At 39.1% G+C, this 19,737-nt stretch overlaps 1 long non-coding RNA gene across 3 annotated transcripts; it reads right to left on the minus strand.

The window, feature by feature from the left end:
* Positions 1-3,914: 3,914 nt before the first annotated feature.
* On the minus strand, positions 3,915-16,396 carry LOC118968463 (uncharacterized). Of its 3 annotated transcripts, XR_005056119.2 has the most exons (4): positions 16,312-16,396; positions 15,080-15,166; positions 13,842-14,081; positions 3,915-4,492 (listed from the first exon to the last, which is right to left on the minus strand). It is a non-coding gene; the product is annotated as an uncharacterized lncRNA (long non-coding RNA). The 3 variants fall into 3 exon arrangements; XR_005056118.2 differs by lacking the exon at positions 3,915-4,492 and having other exon boundaries at positions 13,127-14,081; XR_005056120.2 differs by lacking the exons at positions 3,915-4,492; positions 16,312-16,396 and adding an exon at positions 15,264-15,376 and having other exon boundaries at positions 13,127-14,081.
* Between the last annotated feature and the right edge of the window lie 3,341 nt (positions 16,397-19,737).

The raw sequence follows: 19,737 nt of genomic DNA on the forward strand, positions 1-19,737 counted from the left end.
TAGGACGGGAAACCGAAGCAGTTTCCACAGTGATAACAACAAACCACTCAATTTCTAAAATTAGGACTTAATTATCCAAGCAGAAAAGCCTTGAGCACATCCAGTATGTTATCCAAACTCGATTGTTTTATATGAAGTGTTTTTTAAAAAGCAGGGGAAAAAACCTAGTAGTACTATTTTAAGTAAATGCCAGTGAAATAAGCTTGACAGATATTATTTTTGTCTGATCAGGGATTTATACCTCTTAAATATTTATACTGACCCAAATTAATAATGAAATCATTTTTTCAAAGCAAATACATGTTCCCATATATACACAAACTATTATGCTCATAAGTATGACTCTTTAATATGTGAATTTTTGATATTTGCATGTATAGATTAGTTTATATGACAGTGGACTGATGTAAAAAACGCTGAGAAATTCTCTGAAAAGTGTTATAATTACGTTTTCCCTTTCAGAGTTTGTTCCAACCTGTACAACTGTTACAATGTTCAAACGCAGGTCCATTTCAAAATTAGACACTAGGTGGCGATGCAAACCCCCCAAACTGGACCCGCTGTTACCTTTGTCTTTTGCCCTTAAGTTTGAAATCCAGTCTCTCGCTGATGGCTTTTGAGTTTCACATAAAAATCAGAAACAGAAAAACGGCACTCTTCCCGTTACTTGTCTGTCACTGTAATGGTTTCTTTCTTTCTTCTTGATGCAGGATTATATTTCAGGGGGACCAAAATATTTCATGTCTTTTGACACAGGACTTGGAAAATCACTTCAGTACCTTTATTCATTTAGTTGTCGTATGTGTACTTAGTTGTGACGAAGCATTGAAGAGGGCACACTTGTTCGCAAGTACTAAGAAAAGTATTAACATTTTATTGTACCAAGATAAGATGTGTGCTTTATGCTTGCGTCTGTGTGTGTGGACATAACATGCACTTATAAAAAATATTTTTAAATCGAGGTACATACAAATCTTGGCATACAGCTTGACTGATTTTGACGTGGGTATGCACGTTGCTCTGATCAAGATACCAAACCTTCTCTCTTCTTCTTTCCTCTTCACCTATTAAAATATCTTGGTAGTGGTGATCTGGATACCCTTTACAGCACTTCATTTCTAATAAAGTGAAGACTTTCTCCCCAGGGGCATGATAAACAGTAAGCTTATGGTCAATAAAGATGAGCTTTTTGAAAAACATGTTAACTGTGAAGAAGAGAAGTATTCTGATAAAGAACATAAATTCAGTGCAATAATGTTCTTTAGTAATAGTCATGAAAGTGCTGTAAAAATAAATTCAAATTCTTGTGTAAAATGACATTCAGGGTTTCTGTGAGAAGGAAGGGCAGAATGTTTGATCAGTGAGGTTCCAATGAAATGAGTGTTTATTTTGTGGGTCAGCTCTGCTGGGTCTTCGCCAGCACATTTACCTTGTGGTGCATTACCTGGGCTGACTACCCATTGAGTTCTGGGGTCAGTTTAACCTGCTCAAAACCACAGATGGGGTGTGCGTGGCGTGAGCACCTGGCTGCTTTCACATCTGCTTCTCATATTCTTTCCCTCACAGCAGCTGAGTGGGCTGAATTTGAAAGGAATTTTTCTAGTGAAGTGATCAGGGGAAAAAAAAAATTAAAGTTAGGTACAAGGCCAGGTTTTTAAGGTTGATTTCACGATTATTTGCTGTCAGTATTAGTTGATGATACTTGAGAGACTGAGTAATCTTGAAAATATGAATTTTCACTTTATCAAATTGAAAACATTTCAGATTAAGGCAGTCTAGATATATGGCAATTAAATATGATGCCTAATACCTGCTTAGATCCTGGATCAAAACAAATTAGAGCATTGAGGACTGTATATTAGCATAAATTTAAAGGAGAAATAAAGTTCTTGGGTATGTTACACTATTATAGTTTTGTTGGAGAATGTTATTGCTCTTAGGTGATGTATTTTGAAGTATTTAGGGTTGAAATGTTACACTGACAGTAACTAGCTTGCAAATGAATAAGCAGAAAAAGTGTATACTTATACACACACACACACTTACATATATGTATATATAATATAAATATTTATAGGCACACAAAAAGAATGAGGAGGAAAGTAAAAGTAAATGAGGCAAAATATTTAAAAAGGGTGAATCAAAGATGTATTGGTGTTCATGCTAATATTCTTTTAACTATTCCTGTAGGCTTCATAGTTCTCCAAATAAAGAGTTGGAAAAAGTCAGTCAACTTCATCTCCGGAAATACACAATAAATAATTAATTTCACTATTCTTTTCAACTTGCCCAGAATGAATATCCCATTTTCTCTAGATGACCTGTCATCCAGACAGTCTAAGGTTACTATGTACTCAATTTCTTCTGACGAAAAGTTTTGTCTTATGGATAAGATAGGAATGTTACTTGTTCCTTAAAGAGATTGCAGGAATAAACATAGAAAAACACAGTATTTTATAAAAAAATTTCCCTCCTCTATGACACCGTCAGCCGCCCTGGGCTGAATCCCTGGAGTTCAGCGCACAATATGCCATTGGAGGCTGAGTCATCCTCGCTGCAAATGGAAATTGTGGCTCTAAAAAAGAGTTTTCTAATCCAAACCAGAGCGTCTGCCTCCTAAGTGATGTCGTTTTTATAGTGTTATCAGTCTAAAAACTTTCCTCACAGAATGTATGTTTATAATAACTTCAATGTCAATAATCCACTTGAAGGAAAAAGAAATTTGGAAATACAGAATACAGAATGCTGATGGCCATACTTTGCTATTGAAAATTTAAACTGGCTTCTGGGAGATCAGGTAAAGAAAACAGCTGGTAACTGCTATAATTTTAGTCAGCAAAACAGCTGTTAAATGTTCTTTGCATACATGTACTCTACCTTTATCAAAGAAGAACATGAGGCAAAACACTCAATCAGGGTGAATATTTAAGATATGAATGGGTGAAAAAAAGAAATTATATCCATTTGTTACATTTGCACATGTTGGGGCATAAAAAGAAATCTAAATCTGTGTGTCAGGCTTTTAACAAATGAATAGAAATTCAGTGTCAGTATCTCTCACATGTCTTCTGAATGGAGAAATAGAAATAAAAATTATATACACTTAAGCTTCATTTGTTATGAAGAACACATTTAAAAATAATCGATGTGTTTTGTTTTCATTACACGTTTCTTAGCATACACCCACAAATGGAGCAATTTTTAAATTAATTTGACTTGAAGTCTCATCTACCTTTTGAGCCATTTAAAGAATATGGGACTTTATCTCAGATAAATAACCATTTTGCCAGCATAAGAACTTACTAAACTACCTTTCTCAAGCCCTGGTATTCTTAGATGCATTTTTTCACGACTTTATTTCTATTAATTAGGTTTCAGAAAAATTGAAGACAGCGCCCTCGTTTCCAAGTACCCCCACATCATCGGCTTTCCTGCGGCTTTAAATCTCCTTCTGAACGTGGACAGGGTGTGTCTACTTACTCACATTTGGATCTACTTGAAGAAAACATTTTTATGAGCTAAACATATATATCTATTTTAATATCAGCTGCACAGGTTATCATGTTATAAAGGACATAAGTGAAAAGTTTAAAAGCAGAACAAAGCTTTAGGATAGAACTTTAAATAATTTTAAGGAGATGTTTTCAATCATATTTATAAGTGGGCATAAAAGGAATTGAGAAAAAAAAACCTTTAGCATTTTACAAACCACAGTGTGTATCTTACATCCTAAAGCTCATTCATTCACACAGTCCCACTATGCAAAAGGGAGGGAGAGGAGAGGGGGAAATCCTATTACCTCTAAGGCAAAAAAAGAAATCAGAACAACACACTGTTTTATAGTTGGCTGCTTACTAAGCAAAGAGAAGGGGTCTAATTTCTATGCCTTCCTGATGAAAAGAAAAAAAGTCCAAGGGAGAGCAGTTAATTTTTTATTCTTCTCTCCTTAAATCATCTTCTGGTTTTCTGGATCTTGCACCTATGTGTTAGACTGGAGGATGTACAATGTTTGCTTCTTGCCAATTTTAGGTTGGCTGCTCTGTCCTCTGTGGTCAGAGAGCAGAGCACCCCTGTCCCCCACATCCCCACGGTCCAGCTGCTGGTCCCTGTCATGTTTGCTGCAAGACCGGGAGCTGTGCTCCCTCCCCGAGGCCCTGCCCAAGAGGGGCGGCACACTGACATCCTCCTGGAGCTCCCAGACGTGGGGCTGAGCTGCTGGATCCTCAGAGATCGGGCAGAAAATGGTGCATTTTAGTTGTTAGCGGACCCAGACTTAGCTCCGCCCTTTGTCTTGATAACATAGGATTTATTTTCTGAACTCAACAGCCAGTTCAATAGAGAGCATGGAGTCCCACAGGTAAGGGCTGGATTCTCTGGAATAAGCCGTTTCTTGTTTCCTGTGGCGGCCCCAGCCTGCAGATCTCCATGCAGCGCACCCCGGCCTTCCCCATGTGCTCCGGTCTTCCTAGTTCAAGAGCAAAAGCAAACTTTCCTGTATTCAGAGAAAAAAGGAAAGAAAAAGAGAATTTGACTCACTTGTTAAAAGCCTGAATTCTTTTCTATCATTTCAAATTGCTCATCAGGCTGAAAGATAGTGACAGCAGATAACAAGACCGGAAGGGGCCCCTGGGAAGCTGTAGCATGAGGCGTAGTGCTGAGGAGTGAGGTCTGGGTATGGCTATGCCCGTTTAGCTCTTTATTTTCCTATTTCGGTGTTCACCTGGTTTCTAGGTTTGTCCCTTCTGCCTACCGTGTATTGTGCTTTTACTATCTGCACACTTATAAGACATTCTGGGCCATGTTTCGTAAAGCAGCCATCTGTCTGACCTTCCTTGAATTGTCTACACTACCAAAGAGTTTCCATATTAAATGCGTTGTGTGGACCCTTCTCCAGGGAGAAAAATACACTGACATCCATTTTACTTAGGATCATGGTGCCAGTCTAAAAAGTAGAAAGTTAAGACAACACGATATGGGGTGATAACTATCATTGGCCAAGCCAAAATTCCAGTTTTCTTCAAAAGAAATACACAGAAAGCATTTGATCAAGCCCCTCCCACCTTTCAATTTTGACTAAGGAAAGACAAATTATTAACTAGTCAAAAATCACTGGGTCTTTATTCCAAGTCTTTAATTGTTCTTGATTAGAGAATCCTCTTCTATCATTGTTAGTAACTGGACAGTAAGAAAAGCATTTTTTTTAAAGAACACGTCTTTAAATCAATACTCTCCTTGGGGATGTGCTTCTCCAACTGGTTGAAGCGAAAAGCTTCCCAGAAGTTGTGATGTTCTTCAAAGCGCACCAGGAAAGAGCGCCTCAGACAAAGTAGGAACCGCCTTTCCTAACAGAATATCTGACCATAGATGAATTACACAATTACAGCCTGGAGTTAGGAGTCCATGGAAACAAGAGGTGTGCTATGTTTTTAAGCTAATGGTTTCATTCTGGTTTTTTATTTTGTCCTTCGCCGGCAGTTGCTAGCAGACAGACAGTTGTGTGTTTTAAAAGTTTAAAAAAGATTTATGGGTATAAAATTTGAAATTGAAAACATATTATCCATGAGAAATATGTCCTTGAGAAAGGGACAAAGACTGCAGCGTTTTATCAGTAGGAAACCTGTGTGGCCCTTGGGGAAGTCGGCGTCCTGCGGGTATTCTGGGGAACTGCTCGCGTGGGTGGTTAGGGTGTGGAAGAGGGAGGCACCCGCGTCCCCCCAATGCGGAGGCTCTCTGCTGCTCCTTATATACTTGCACCCCTCGTTTTCTTTGCATCAATTGTTTTGAAGATATATTTTTGCAATGAAAGAAATCAGTATAATTTCTTCTCCTGTCATGTTTCTTATTGTCTTCCTTATTAATTTCAGTCTTTTTTTATTTGGTCTTTGGTTTTACTTGGATGCTTCACATCGAAGAAATGGGGAGAAAAAAATCACATTTTCAACAGATGGCAAATGAAGTGAAATGAACAGCAGTGCCTCAGGTATGTATCAGGAAACATTTTATTTTTCTTCAAACTGCTTTCAACTCCACTCTGTATGCAGTTATCTTACATTTCTTTTTGCATAGTTATTCCTTTCTCGGTATCATCCCGGGGACCCACTCAACGCCTGCTCAGATGTCACCCGTTATCACAACCTAGGCTGTTAAACAAAAATTGCAATATAGAATGTTCTGTCGGCTTCTTCTCTGACATGCGGTTCCCATTCCTCTACCTCATAACCAGCGGTCCATTCCACCTTTTTAAAAGGCTATGGATATTTTAGTAAAACTCAGTGAAAAGCCTGACCTTTCCATCAGTGGCCAAGCGCGGCTGTCAGCTTTCACCTTTTGCTCAGGAAATACTGAGCGCGCTGAGGGCCCAGGTTGGGCTTCAAACCCCGTGGAAAAGCTCCACCTGCCTGTTTGCAGAAGCTCTGCTGAAAGCAGTAGCCGGACCACTGCCAAGGAAGGTAATGAGTCCCTGACCAGAAAGGATTCGAGAATGTTAAGAAATGAGCTTTACTTTAAAAGACAATAAAAGTAGGATAGATGGATGTTGCAGGTGAGGGAGGAAATGGCCAAGGAAGGGAAATATTTCCACTTTTATACCTTTTAATGCTATGTCTTACCCTATTAATCATTATTATCACTCAGATTTTTGACATATTTTCCCCTTTTAATTTCACTAGGAACCTTCTATCGTTCCACATTGGAAGCATTTACAATTGAAAAAAAAAATCCAACAAATAATTTTAAGTGAAAATGGAATTAAGAGTGGAATCTAATATGTACCGTGGCTGAAGACTGATTCACTTCCCACACACTTCCCGTCCTGTCATTTTGTTTCACTTTATCTTTTTTATGGTGTCTTTTGATTTTATGAAGACTGTCCTTCAAGCCCAACTTTCCAGTTCATTCTGTCACCAACTGAAAACTTTTCAAGAATCAGCTGTTGTAAGAAAATGACTTCCATAGCCTTTCAGTTTTTATTTTGTACCTAAAGAGAGAGAAATGAAGGAAGACAAAACAACCTAGATTCATTCACAGAATTCTAATTTGCTCACCTTAATGGTAAAGAAAAGAAAAGCAATTATTTTGCTTGTCTTGATAACCTTCCAAGGAATTTCCTTCTCTGTAATTGAGGATGTTGTGTATGTTTTGGGTCTGGAGACTTCCCAGAGCAGCTGTGGTATCTAAATTCCCCATCCCAAGGAACAGGCGTGCAGCTTGAGAGATGCCTTTGGAAAATCATTGCAGTGAGTGATCCAGTATTCGTTCTCTTACGGGCATGGTGAGATTTGCATCGGTTGGGTATCTGTCTGCCTTAGTGTTTGAGAAATAAGCCCACTCTTGCATCAGTTCCACATCTAAGATGTGCATTTTAGCATTGGATGAAGTACCCAGAGAGTTCAAAAAACAACCAAGTTCTGCAAATGGTTGACGTCCTTCGCAAGACAGAAGGAAAGGGAAGGACATGATTCCCCAGAGAGATTCAGCAGAGGTGAGCGCTCACATGTATGTGGGGTAAGTCTACTACAAAATAAGAAAACTTTAAAAGAAAATTTCATGCCAGGAAAGCATGGCGCTTCGTTCACAGTATGACTTTTTCTGGATGACTATGGTTTATAGCGCATTTATGGCCAAATAAGGCAGATAGGGCCTCAGTTTATTATCAGAGACCATCAACAAAGTAAGTTAAAGATGCATTGATTGAATGTGATGAAAAAGCATCCCCACTTAATAGATAAAGATTGGCCCAGAGAAGGAGGACATTGGGTATGTGGGCCTGAAATTAGAAATAAGCTTGCTGGACTTTAATTCATGAATGTTGCAGCCATAAACATGACTTTTGATCTGAGCAGAGCATACTTATCTTTTGAGTTTGGCTTGAGAGGTCACGTTCCCTTAGAATAAGCTAATATACAATGTTACAATGTTAATATACATCATTCAAATCATCACGAATTTTTCTTAGTCTTTTACAGGTACAGGTTGTATGGTGCTTAGCAAATAATTGCACAGTTATTTTCCACTGTTCCCACAGAAAATAAAAATATTTCATCTTTCTTGAGAAATCTTCATCAATCTAGGCATTCCCTGGAGACACTAAACCTCTGATAAGACCTTTGATGAATGTGGGGAACACGAGCATTGAAGATTTCAAATGCATACAATGCTCTCAATCATTTTCTTAATTATCATTAGTGTTTTTTCTTTCAGGTTTATAAAACTGCCTCTGTAGCATGATTCTGTAATATTGCATATTATTAGCATATGTGACATCCTAGTATTTGCTAAATGAATCACCATAAGTGACAATATTTGTCAACCTGAAATATGGATTTTATTTATGCCTTTAGAAAAAAACAAATGTTAGACTTGCAGAACATTGTGGGAACCACTTTCTGGGAAGCAGTGTAGACGGATGAAGCCAGTCTGTTTTTGATATCTGTCTGTGGGGCTTTCCCTAAAATGTGATTTGCCAAAGAGCTCTGTGGGTGGGTGGCATCAACTTATTTTATTTAACATGTAACATGGAAACTAGTAACACAAATGATAGGGGGAAGATGTTTTAAACAGCAGTTCCTTACTCAAATCTATTACCGACATTTTAATATCCAAGCCTCAAAATAAGGGCATAAATGAATATGCAAAGCCTGCCAAATCTTAAACATTTCAAAAAATAAATGCCCAATTGCATTGAATCAGTAATTATCCAATAAATGTGCAAAAGGAGAGAAACCAATTGATAACATTTTAATGTCTTAACCAGTGAAAAATATATACCACTTGTTGCTTTGTTTTGTAACTTAAAAAATGACCAAAATCAAGCTGGGAAACTCTTTAAAGGAAAATGATAAAAATATTCCTTAAAAACACAGGGTAAAAGCTGACATGTCAGATTCACAAGAAAGTTGTATTTGGCAAGAGCCTACACTCATTATGAGTTAGTTATGTTTAACTCTGCTTTAATTTTTTTTTTTTAACAAATGTCTAAACCTGTACCTTGCATTTCTTGGGCCAAGACATCATCTTTTATGACACATTTCTACACAAACATACTCCCACCAAGGTCATCCCTCACCTTCTTAAACACCAGGGGAGCACAAGCCAACATTTTCATTTGCAGAGCAAATTCATACGCGGCGCTGCGACCGAGGGCTGCGCTAAACACCAGGAACATATGGAGCAGCTTGGGTCGGGTGGGGGGCCTTTTTCACATTTTGCCCATGTGTGCACACTCACATTCTTACTCCCTTTTAACCTTTTTTTCTCTTTGTAACAGTTGTAACCAGTGCTGCCACACTGCTTGAAAACGCACAGGTGTGGTTCAAAAAAGAAAGTGCTGGAATCATGGGTCCCTGCTGCACGTGAAGCCGGAAGGGAAATCATAAGGAATGAGAGAAAATGAGTTCCTTTTAATTAGCACACTGCACCCAGAGTCTGTTCTATAGACTGAGCTCTATATCCAGACGTGTGACCCCGTGAAGTTGGGAAGAAGACAACCTTTACAGCTCCTTGTTTGTTTAATTAGTACCTCTTTATCGCCTTCAGCTATTCCGCCCATTCCTCTGTGGCAACTACCAGTGTGTTCTCTGTGTTTATGAGTCTATTTCTGTTTCGTTTGTTCATTTGGTTTGTTTGTTAGATTCCATATATTAGCAAAATTGCCTGGTATTTGTCTCTGATTTATTTCACAGCGTAATGCCCTCTGGGTCCAACCATGTTGTCACAAATGAAATGGAAAGACTTCGTTCATTTTTATGTCTGAGTAATATTCCACTATATATATACCACTTCTTTATCCACTCATCTACCAATGGGCACTTAGGTTGTTTCCATATTTTGGTTATAGTAAATAATGCTTCAGTAAACATAGGAGTGCATGCATATGTCTTTTCAAATCGTGAATATTTCTGGGAGTAGCTTTAGGCTACATATAGTTTTTCACTTCTAATGTCCATCTGGATGTCTCTTTCACCAGAAATATCTTTGATCCATTTCCCTATTTTTCTGATTTCTTCTTTTTATAATCTCTTTAAATCTCATTTTTCTTTTTTAAGTGTATTTTTTTATTGAATTATAGTTGATACACAATATATTATATTGGTTTTAAGTATAGAACACAATGGTTCAGCAGTTACAGACATTATTAAATCCTCACCCCAACTAGTGCAGTTACTATCTGTCAACATACAAAGATTTTACAGGATCATTGGCTGTATTCTCCATGCTGTTCTAGCATCCCTGTGACCAATTTATATTACGCTTGAGATTTTTTTGTGATCCCTTAACCCCTTTCCCATCCCCACCTACCCATTCCAACTCCTCCCCAATGTTAACCACCAGTCACTTCTCAGTGTCTACAAGTCTGTTACTGTTTCATTCATTTTGTTTTGTTTTGGTTTTAGATTCCTCTTGTAGGTGGAATCATATGGTATTTGTCTTTCTCCATCTGGCTTATTTCACAGAGTTTCCTTCCATCCATGTTGTTGCAAACAGCAGGGTTTCCTTCTTTTTATGGCTGAATAGTATTCCACTGTGTATATGTACCACATCTTCTTTATTCATTCATCTTTTGATGGACACTTAGGTTGCTTCCATATTTTGGCTATTGCAAATAATTGTGGCAATAAGCACAGGGGTGCATATATCTTTTCGAGTCACAGATTTTGTTTTCTTTGGATAAATTCCTAGCAGTGGTCATATAGTAAGCACCACATTTTCTTAGTAAGACAAGAAAGGCCAAGTTGAGAAATAACCAAAATAGGTTTTGAAGGAAAAACAGGGGGGAGAGCAGAGAATAAAAGGATTGTGGAGGAATGAAGAAAGAGATATACTAGGAAAAAAATATGTCACAAGCCACATGACCAAGTGTCTTTGCTCATTCCTTTTTCTTTTCTATCAGTCCTGTCTAAAATAAATTTGACATATTTGTGACTGAATAATCCAAAACCATATAAAAATCTCTCCATATGACATAGGTTTTCCTGCTCTCAGCAATTTCATAGACAGAGTGAAAATATTCAAATGTTTTCCAGTAGAGTAAGGACATTTGTTTTCAAAACTCTAGATGCTTGAGATTGGTGTGCCTGTATGTGTGTGTGCATGTGTGCATGTGCACACACGTGTGATCTCTATTCCCTAGGGTCTGGTCCCTTGGGTCTGTAGTGGTGTCCCTTCCACAAATTGTCCCCCTTCTTCTTGCTCTGAGTTTCTTTCTGTTCCTTCATCAGGTATTTGTTAAACAAATGGATAGTCTTTAAAAATTTTTTGCATAAGTAAATTAATTTTAATAGAGGCACCAACATTTTGAAGTGTATAAGTGTTTTGTCATTTATTCTCCCTTCCTTTCTATGACTCTGATTCTCCATAGGAAGAGGAAAAGAAACACCGATACATTTTTCTTTAAACAGAGCAACTGGCTCATATTCATCTATTGATTAGTCAACACGGATTAGCTGAGTCTCTACAAGTAACTGGGCCTGGTTCTCGCCTCTGGCCTGGAGAAGTTAATTTCATTAGTGTCTCTATTAAAATGCTGTCCTTTGGCTTAAAGGTTCCTCTCGATAGTCTGATATTTGTGTTAACTTGTTCTCAACTTTTATGTGCTTCCTCATTCTGTCTGGTCTTTTTTTTTTTAAAGGCAGGATTTTCTAAACCATGGTCTGTTGAACACCAGTGACTGGTGAGATGTTAATGGATTGAAATAAATCTCTTGTAGCAAAACGCACTCTGGCGTGGCTGTGTATTCTGCACCCTCCTAGGAGATACACAGCGATACTGCGATAGACAATGTTCTGAGAAGTTGTGCAGCAGAGCAGCCAGTTTAACGGTCTCATCTAGAGTTCGACAAACGTTTTTGATTGCAGTTCTGTTTTCAGAGGACATCTATTCATACCTCGCTGGACACCTGGGTTCAGCAAAGCTGCTTTTTAACATGAGTGCCAGCGAGTTCACACTAAGTGTAACACCGCATGTGACAATTATTATGAGAAGACATTGTTAGACAGAAAGTGAGTGGGTAGCAGGCTGATGACATATATGAAGTTGAGTGTGGCCCCGCTGTCTCTGCTGTCACTACTTTCAGCACACTGCAGCCTTAGACATTTGAAAGAGCCAGATTTAGAAATAAACAGTGAAAGGCAAAAATCTATTAAAATTATTCTTTGAGTCACAACTATGCCTCATTGGCAAGAACCTACTCTCTTTGATCCTATTTTCTCACTTTTAAAAGGAGAATCTTAACCAATTTGTAAGGTCTTTGGAAGATCAACTAGGGAAATGTATCTTTTTTAATCCTCTAGTATAGTGCTTGGCTTATTGAAACTGTTCACTAAAATATCATATTCTTTCCTTCCTTCTGGCCTGGTTTCCTGCTTCCCTGTTGGCAACACAAATAACAATGGCATAATCTTTTCCCTTCAGGGAAACTTGGGGAGAAAGGAATCAAAATATGGAAAGTTAAATTTCAACAAAAGAGATTTATTTTATTTAACAAATATCTATGCTGTTCTTATGTACCACGCAATATTCTCAGTACTTTAGAAAGAAAAGTAGCTCATTTAACTCTTCTAACAATCCTATGAAAAAGGCTCCATTTATTATTCCCATTTTACGGATGAGGCAACTGATAATGTCATTTGCAGGGAACCAGGTAAGAGATGCAGCCAGGAAACTGTTACTGTAGAAACATGCAGTTTGGGGGCACATCTATATTGGTTAAAATTTTTTTTAATTTAAAATTTTTTATTTTTTTATTTTTTGAGAGGGCACCTCTCATATTTATTGATCAAATGGTTGTTTATAACAATAAAATTCTGTATAGGGGAGTCAATGCACAATCATTAATCAACCCCAAGCCTAATTCTCAACAGTCTCCAATCTTCTGAAGCATAACAAACAAATTCTTACATGGTGGACAGGGCAAGGGCAGTCATCACAGAAATTTTCGGTTCTGATCACGCATCATGAACTATAAACAATCAAGTCAGATATGATTATTCATTCGATCTTTATACTTGATTTATATGTGAATCCCACATTTCTCCCTTATTTTTTTTTAAATAAAAATGCTGAAGTGGTAGGTAGATGCAAGATAAAGATAGAAAGCATACTTTAGTGCTGTAAGAGGGCAAATGTAGATGATCAGGTGTGTGCCTGTGGACTAAGTATTAATCCAGGCTAGACAAGGGCAGCAAAACATCCACGGATGCAGAAGATTTCTCTCAAAACAGGGGGGGTGAGGTTCTAAGCCTCACCTCCGTTGATCCCCAATTTCTCACCCGATGGCCCCCCTGCGACTGTGCCTGTCTTAGGTTGTTCCTCCCTTGAGGAATCTTACCCGTCTCTGGCTAACCAGCCGTCTTCCGGGGCCATACAGGGAAATGTAAATTTGGTAATATATTGGTTAAAATCTGAATGCAAGTGTCAAATTATAAGGACCTGGACTCTAAACACGTCTCCAGAAGGGGGAGCCGAGGAGAGCCAGTGACCCATGGCCTGTTCGCGGGTGCGCGTGCCCCGGTCCTTCGGCGCGGAATGCCCAGCACGTGGCCAGGGCCTCACGCATCGTTCTCAGCATGACTTCGCGGTGCGGCTCGGTTTCCGGGAGGCGTCGCGCGCGGAGGCTGTCTTCCCCCCATTTCACTCTCTTTTATTTCTCCCCCAGAATTTCCTTCAGCTCCTCCAGCCATTCTCTTGTTGATTGAGACCTGCTGGTGGCTGAGTTGGTGGCTGTGACCCCCCGCCCGGGAAGGGGTACAGCCAGGAGTCTGCACCCACGCACGTGTGGTTAAGCAGCTGGGCGAGCGCACGGCTCCCCTCCGGGCCCTGGATTCCGGCTCTGGGGGCGCACTCACCCGGGGCGCTTGCCTGCAGTCCGAGGGGAAGTACCGAGATGGGCGGCGGGCCTTCAGCCCAGCGGGCATGAGAGATGCGGTGTCTGCCCTCCGCGCTGTGGGAGGGACACGGAAACCCAGAGAGGCGAAACCTCGCCGGCACCAGAAGCCGTGTCTCTTGTCCAGGTTCAGGGCCGTTAGTTCTGCGTTGCTGTGAGTTTTGGATTGACTTCTATGAAGCCAAATAGTAAAATGTTCCACCTACATAATACAAATTTACCACGTAAATTTGCATCTATTTTTAAAAGTCAGAGAAGGCATTAATTAACTGAAAATGCTGGCCTCCAATTTTGGTAATTTGAAGGGTACCGACCATGCCTCTGTATGTCCTGCAGAATTCAGAATGCTCTCACGCTCAGTACATGAACCGTCTGACCTGCCCCGACGGTAAACCGTGGGACCAATTTGAGCCACGTTCCAAGTAGACAGAGAGCCTGGTGATTACGATAATGTGCATAACAGAGGTTCTATGATAGGTAATCTCAGACCGTCATATATCCGGATGCCAGCCGCTCACATGACGTGGCGGCTCTCCTTTCTGCCTTTTCTTTCCTCCTCAATTTAACATCATCTAAATTCAAAGACTGTCTTCTGTGTTTGAAATGTACTAAAAGGCCCAGGAAACCTAGATGAACAACTTAACCCTCTTCCATTGAACACTTGGGTAAAATGCGTTTTCACCAGGAGAATTTTGTGGATAAAATGTGAAGCTGGGCTTAGTAGTCCTGACTTTAATTTAGGATTTGCAGAAGTATCAGTTGTAGTAACTGTGTTTCTGTAGTGTTGGGAAGCCCCTGTGGGAAGGATTCATAGCATTGTCAATACATGCGGCTAAGGACCCCTCGTTTCTGACAGTCTGTGGTCGCAAGCTGCTTCTCTAAGAGCCGCTCGGCTGGCACTTTCCTATTATAGCTTTTCTCCTCTGTGGGCTCTTAAGTGTCCCAAACACATGTGAAAGCAAATGCAAACGTACTTTTCAAACATTTCCTTTTTGGATATCCTTCATTACATAATAGATCTTATTCGTTTGGTTATGAAACATTGCCTACCGTCAATACTTCAAGTAGAAATTAATGAAAACCCTGAGTTTAAGTCCTAGCTCTCATCATTATGAGCTGTGTTGTTTTGATCATTTACTTTCCCTTACTGAGACATTTCAATTGATCAAAAACAGGGGTAGAAGATTAAGTGAGACCCACCTGCTAGAGCTGTGAGGCCTGGGTGAGCAATGGAGATTTGGTGCAGGTCCGCTCTGAGCTGGTCTCCCACAAATACAAATTTTCCACCTGAAAAGAGAGAACAGTGAAATGATTCAAGCAAAACCAAACAATACACAGACCTGTATGGATACTTCACAGAGGTGGTTATCCAAGTAGACAGCACCCATATGAAGAGCTGTACAGTCTCCTTGGCCATCATAAAACTCATGTGCTGTGTACACCACTCTGTCCCCATTAAAGTGGCTAAAATGAGAAAGGCAGCTTCAAGTGGGAGAGAAGATACACGGCAACTGGACGTCTCATAAACCGCAGGTGGGAGTGTCATTTCGCAGGATCACTTGGAAAACTGCTGGGTGCTCTCTACTCAAGTCAAAAATGAGCCTGCCTTACGACCAGAAATCCCATTTCCAGGAATACTCACAACAGAAAAGCATATAACAAGCACAATTATATTTAGGATAGCATTCATTGCTTGTGATAGCTGGAAATGACCCAAATGTCCATCAGCAATAAAATGGACATGTACAGTCAGTCACACAGTTAATTTGTGAATTTACACAGTTGAAAACTATATAACAATGAAAAAGAGCAAGGATCCATGATGTGCAGGACCCCCTATAAATCTCACAAACGTGACATTGAGGGAAAGAAGACAGACACAAAAGGTACACGCTACCTGATGCCATTCATATAGGCTTCCCAATTTACAGTGTTTGAAGAGGATGGGGTAGTGGCTTGGAGGAACCTTGAGGGAGTCTTCTAAGATGCAGGCAATGATCTATTTCTTAATTTGGGTGTCACAGTGTAAGAGCATTTATTTTGTAAGAATTCACTTTAGAGCTTTTGTAAGAATTCATAAAGCTCTGCACACTTTATAACTTGCATTGCATACATACAAATGATATGTAATACTTCCTTAAAAGAGTTTAATTAAAAAAAATCCTAAACAGCATTAACCTAAGCCACATGACTTTCCAAGTCGGCCTGCAAGAGTCACCTAATGATGACTCAGTGCGCGGCAGTCACTAGATTATCAACACTGATTCCACCCCCTGTCCGCCCCTTGCTCAGGCTCTTAAAAAGAGCATTTGTTCTATTCCTTGTTTAAAAGCCTTTCCCCTGCTTTTTTCTGGTGCTATCAACTCCATCTAAGATAAACTCCTCAAAGTAATATTCCAGGATCTCTATGGTTTTTCCTCTTTCAGAATTACCTTCTGTAAGATTAGCCAGTCCTTAGGAAGACTAACTCAGTGACTTTTCTGCGGCGGGTACTACTGACACCCAGGAGAGGAGCTGAGATGTTTTGGAAGCAAAACCTGGTGTAGCATGTGATTTGCAAACTCCATTTTCGGAAAGCAGTTTGTTTAATCCTTTATATCATTCTATTATTTATATATGGCTTCAGAACAAGTGAAACATATAGTCTGGGTATTGTCAGGATGTGGTGGAAGCCAAAAGAGTGTGGAAATGTAACTTTGTAAATTCTTTCGTGTGACAGTGGTGAGCATGATTTCTCAGAGTGTGCAGCAGCACTTAGATATCCTGTCTCAGGGAAAGGGAACTGTCACCTTCCAAAAGGAAGAAGAAAAAGCAGCTCTGGAATGATGCCACATTATGCTAGGGCCACCTCTTGGCAGAGCTGGTTTATTCAGATTATAGTCTCCAGTGACTAATGAAAGATGCCAGGAAAGCTTGCCCTGCTGTTCAGCAAATCCTGGTATTTGTCCTCTTTGACTGTTGGTTACATCTTCATGGCACCGTAGAAAGTTTGGATTTTACTAGGTTGATTTGTCACTGTGGCAGCTAATCAAACATATAATCAAATTTCAAAATACAAGTTCAAAAATATCTTGGGAGACTGGCTTTCTTAATTGACTCATGAGACTAATCAAATTTAAATTGTGATTCATCAACTTTGTCCTTTGGGAGCGCTTTATAAGTAGCTAATAATTTAATTTTATTAATATGCCTTGTCATATTCTATCCAACCATCTTTCCAAAAACATGTTTTAGAAGTCAGAACGGTCTTCCATTACACAAATACACAGAATTTAAGATCAGCTAGGGAAATTCGTGTGCACATTGATGTAGGCTTAATATCCTGGGCACGCACAGGAAGGCACAGATGGTGAGAGCACAGAATTCGAAATCACAAGGCTAAGTCCAGACAGCCCGGCCAAAGCACAGCATCCTGGTTCTCTTTTGCCAGATGGACCCACTACTGTGGGCTTAATGTAAATACTGTTTCCCTGCAGAAATAATTTCATCGTCGGTGTTCCCAGTAGGGAGATGCAGTGCGTCTCCATTTCTCTGTGGGCTCCACAGAATGAGCGCAGGTAGACCCTGGAGGTTCAGCTTGGCTTCAGCCAGGATCCACATGATTAAATGCTCATTCAAAACCCTTTCATCTAGAAGTCTTACGAGAAGGCTTGTTTGTTTTACTGCCTTTCTTAAAGGGTTTCAGTATTTCCAGTTTGACTTCCATCTCATACCAGAAGGTGAAAAGACATTGGAAATGATTGCTCTTTCAGTGAATTTCAAAAGAAGTTCTGGGTTTGATTTGGAGTAAACATTTCACTTTGTTTTCAATTTTCTGAACCCGGATGGCTCGTCCTTTGAGGTCTCTTTATAACAGATATAATTTTATCAGTCTGATGTTGACTACATTTGTAAAATAAATTGGAGAATTGAGTCAATTATCACCTAGTTCAAGCTACACTGTCATTTTATTTTAAAAATATAGATATTTCACAAAACTGAGCATTTGGGGAGGACACATCTTTTGATAATTGCTCAATTCTTCACTTAACTTGGACGCAATTTGTGCTGCTCATTAAATTATTTAGTACAATTTTAATTATATTTTCTCTCATGGGCTAAAAATATAATAATAAAAAACTTGGAAAACCTTGAGTGATAAACCATTCTTCGACTTTAAATATATTCTCCCCCAACCTACACATACTACTTAAAATGCTGAAAAAAATCTCATCTTTAATTTTGGGAAGTTAGGCAACCTTTAATTCGTTTCTTTCTTTTATGTGGGATGATTTCCTATAGCTTGTTTTCCACGGGTAAGAATTTCTAAGGCTTCATCTCTCTGTGGCTGGGAATGAAATGATGTCATATAGCTAATACCTTGTCCCAGGTGGTCACTTTATGGCAACAAATGAGGGTGAGGTAGGCAGATATCCTACATGAAGATTCAGAAAGCTCTCACATGCAGAAAATTTCAGCATTTAGTCATTTGGAATTATTAATTATTAAGGAACCACCCCATCACTCTTGGAAAAGGTGACATATTAAAACATAGACTTTAATGTTTATTAAAACATACAATATTTAAACTAGATAGTACCCCAATTTATCAGCTAGTAATGGTAACATGAGTGCAACTATCAAATCTTTTCCTGGGGGTTTGTGAGCAGCTGGGGGTGCCTTTTGCTGGAGGGGGCTCTCCTCTGGAAGGCAGGCTTGGAGCAGGGTAAGTGGTGTGGGGCAGAGTGGTGGGGGTGTCCCCACCAGGCAAGTATACCCTAAAATAAAGAGAGAGGGGATTAGATAAAGTGATGGGAACAAGGTTTGCCAACTTCTTAGCTGGCACTGCCTCAAAGAATGGAAACCCAGCCTTTTAAAGAAGTTCAACCATCAAAAATTAAGTTGTCCCAGTGGTAAGATCACATAATACCTCTTTGATATAATGCAATGTTGTTATATCAGGTATGTTGGTTATACTACATGGGTAATTTTTTAGTGGAGTATAACCTTTTTCAATCCCCTTAATCAATACTTCCGTTTAAAAGACATGAAACGGTATTCGTTTTGTCTAATTTCTTCAAGTCAGCTTTAACATGCAGCTGTTTTGGAGGGACTTTTCCTACTCTACTTATTTTTTTGGGGTTTCCTTAAAATACTCTTTTTTTTGTCAATTGTTTTCCTGCTCTAGTATATACAAAGTTTTTGAGTTTCAGGGGCCCTAAGCAGTCCTGTGGCCATACTTCAGTTATCTATATTTTGTCCCATTCAGTATCAATATTTCAGGACAAATGCTTTCAACTTTGGTAATGAAAAGATAGAAAATGACAGAACTTTATTCCTAAATAAATAAGAAGTACAAGATGCTAACAAAAGATAATTGCAAGGACAGATAACTAAGATAAACATTTTGATTAAGAATCTGAAGAAAAGATAGAGATAGAATAAATGTTTGCACTGTATAACATGTAAAGTAAAATCCTTACTTCAATCTTGAGAAATTCTAAGAAAACCAGTCATAAAATGCATGGATGTATTTCCTCAGCGTTGAAACCTAGATATTTTATTCTGGTGGAAAAAATTCCACTGGTGATATGAGTTCTTGAGTTTAAGGATAAACTGTTAGCTATAAAACCTCTTGAGAGGATGAACCTTAGGCGTTTAGACTAAATAAACACTTTGATGGTGGTTTGCAGAATGCAGCAATCAAAGGATTTCCATTACTTCACTTGGGAATTGGTGCCCTTTCATGAATTCTGAAGACAACTGCTCACAACCATGATATAAATCAACCCAAAAAGTAAATTCCTCCTCTTTCCCAAGTATGATTGTTCACAGTTATCTGTTATTTGGAACCATACTCATATTTGTTCAGGGAAGTA

Source organism: Manis javanica, chromosome 3, assembly GCF_040802235.1.
Source record: "Manis javanica isolate MJ-LG chromosome 3, MJ_LKY, whole genome shotgun sequence".
Classification (NCBI taxonomy): domain Eukaryota; kingdom Metazoa; phylum Chordata; class Mammalia; order Pholidota; family Manidae; genus Manis; species Manis javanica.